This window comes from Orcinus orca, chromosome 9 (genome assembly GCF_937001465.1).
Source record: "Orcinus orca chromosome 9, mOrcOrc1.1, whole genome shotgun sequence".
Classification (NCBI taxonomy): Eukaryota; Metazoa; Chordata; class Mammalia; order Artiodactyla; family Delphinidae; genus Orcinus; species Orcinus orca.
The window spans coordinates 32,178,303-32,181,470 of NC_064567.1; positions in this window are offsets into that span (position 1 = coordinate 32,178,303).

Sequence of the window (3,168 nt, forward strand, 5' to 3'; positions counted from 1 at the left end):
GCAGAAACCATTTGTCTATAAAACCAAGGTTATTGAACCCTCTTGTGATGATGGTGAGGGCTAGAGTCTGCATCCTTACTGTTCCATAGGTGAGGACTGGTGGTGGTGTGAGGAGTGTGTAATTCAAGCCCGGTCAGACTGTCAGCTTGATAATGACACCCTAATACACTTTCACTCCTCAAGCCACAGAGAGGACCTCTTCTCCCTGAAATGTTTTATACACCATGAGGGCTCCAGTCTATCCACCTGAGAGGTACACATTTTCTCAGCTTTTTATTTATTAACTTCGCTTGATTTTTAAAATATTTACCCTTTATGTCTACTTGAAAACGAATAATAAAGACCTGGTAAAATCTGGGCTAACTGAATTGATAAGTAACATTAAATGATTCCATTTTAAGCACAGATATGGGGCTATTACCAAACACCTGAAAGCCGTAAGATGGAGCCCCACACTAAGAACGGTGCAAGAACCCTCCTTGTATAGATCCTGGAGCAGGTGCACCAGCTCTGGATGTGAGAAAAAGAAACCCATCTTTTATTAAACCACTGTGTGGATTTTCTGTTAATGGTGCCAAAGGCATTCCCAAATAATACAGGGTTATGCCTGTGTTGCCTCATTCTGCAATTTGCTTTTTCCATCAGCATTTCAGATGCATCCACGTTAAAAAGTAAAGATGTAATTAATACCTTTAAACTGCTCTATAGTATTCCATCATATGTCCATCCCACATTTTCTACTTGTTCCCCTACTGATAAAATTTTGAGTTATATCTAACTTATTCTTCTCAACAGTACTGTACTGTACATACTTGTACATGTGTCCCTGTGTAAATATGACAGAGTTTCTTTAACTACATTTAGCAGTGGAATAGCTAGTTGTAGGGCACAAAGATTTTCAATTTCTACTTCATTAACTATTGATGTTGCCAGGTATTTCTGTTTGCCCCTCACGAGCCTCCCTCTACCCCACCCTACCCTGGGAAGCTGAGTCTATCAATACAAAATACATCAAAGGACCTTTCAACTACTGATGGGGCTTATCCAATGGCAGAATATCTGAGGGAGGGTAAATCTAGATATTTATTCACCTGGCTGTACTCCCTGTGAGATTGCTACCTTTGCCCCTCAACTGAAGGCTTCCTCTCAAGACAACCTCTACAAGATTCACTCCTTCTGGGTTCCTGGAACCTTTACTCCCTCCCACATCCCTTCTGGTCTGAGGGGTGGTAACAGCTCCTCTGCCCACACCTTCAAAAATAGTCTCTTTGTAAAGCAAATCTCCTCAAATCATTCTGCCATCTGTTTCCAGGTGAAAACATGACTGCATCACTTCTGTACTGCTCTTCAAGGAGCCCGTATTAATTTACAGACCTACCAGCAGTGCATGAGAGTGTTACCCCACAGCCATACCGACACTTAACAGTAACTGACTTAACGTTTTCTCCTATCTTATGGATTCAATAAAGTTGATTGTTTTTGTTTTATTTTGTGCTTCTCTGATTACTAGTGAAATTGAGCATCTCTTTAGGTTTATAGGCCATTTTTCTCCCTATAAATTACTTTCTACTATGATTTGCCTATCTTTCTACTGGACTGTCTGTTTTTTGTTGGCTTTTAATCCTTTAAATATTTGAAATATTAATACTTTCTCTGTAACATGTGCTGGACTTTCTTCTATCTACTGTTTATCTTTTGCTTATGATGTTCTTTGTTGCCCAAACATTTTAAAAATCTACCTGTATTTTCTTCTGTTTTAAAGTTTTACTTTTCATGTTTTGGACTTTAACATAGCTGAAAATTATTTTTGTGCACAGTGTAAAACAGAAATCTAATAACATTTCTTTCCTCATAGTGAGCCAGTTTCCACACCACCATTATTAAATAATCTATCTTTTCCTCCTTGATTTGAAATGGTGCCTATTTCCATGCCTAATTTTTAATGACTTATGGATCTGAATTTTATGTTTTATTCCATTCATCTTATTTGCTGCCAATACCACACTGTTTTAAGAATTGATATTAAGGCTTTATAATATGTCTTAACATCTAGTAGCACAACAGTAATTTACTACTACATTTTAATTTGTTTATTGCTAGCTGAGAAATGTAAATTACTTCTGTATTTGACCTTGAATCCAGATCAAGAATCTGAACTGTCTTATTCATCCTAGTAGTTTTGTCCACTGATTGTTTTAGGTTTTCTATGTAGGGCTGCAAATAATGAAAGTTTTACCTCTTTCTTTCTATTTCTTGTACTTCTTATTTCTTTATCTTACCAGAACATTTTAGGACCTCAGTCTCATAGTTAATAATAGTGGTGATAATGGATGTTCTTGTTACTTTGGGGACTATTTCTAATATTTATTCCTTGCATCCATGCCCTTACAATATGTGGAGTCTCTTTCCTAACCCCCAGTATCCATATTGGCCATTTGACTTTTTTCGGCCAATGGGACATTAGCAAAAGGGATAGAAGCAAAGGCTTGAATGGTGCTTGTGCATTAGGGTTTTCACTCTCACTGCTTTTCTGATCTTCCATTACATTAACAAGTTCAGGATAACTTAATATAATGAGATAATCATGGCCCAGTTATCCTTCACTCTAGCAAACTCATAGACATGTGAGTGAGGCCATCAAACATGTGTGACCCCAGTTGAGACCAGCAGAAAAACTGCCCAGCTGAACCCTGTTTAAATTTCTGATCTACAAAATAGCTAATACATGGCTGTTATTTTAAGTGTCGAAATTTTGGTGGTTGTTTTAAGCTATGTGTTACATGGCAAAATCAAATTGATACAGTCAATTAATGAGAGAGATGGGTTAAAATCTCTCGCTAAGATTTTCAGTTTAACCTAGTATTTCTGTTAATTTTTGCTATGAAGATTTAAGACTGTAATGTTACATGAATTTAACCTTAAAATTATTGTTTTACAGGTGGATGGTATCTTTTATCGTTATGTGATCAACTTTTCTTATCCCTAACTAATGTTTCTGCCTTAAAATATAATTTGTCTGATATTAATAGAGGTATACTTTTTTAAAAAAGATTATTTTCCTGGTATGCCCTTTACCATTCTTATGCTTTAATTCTTTCTGTGTCCTAAAAGGAAATAAATCTGCCAATCCTGTCCTTAAAAAGAGATGGAAAGTTTAGCTAATTTACA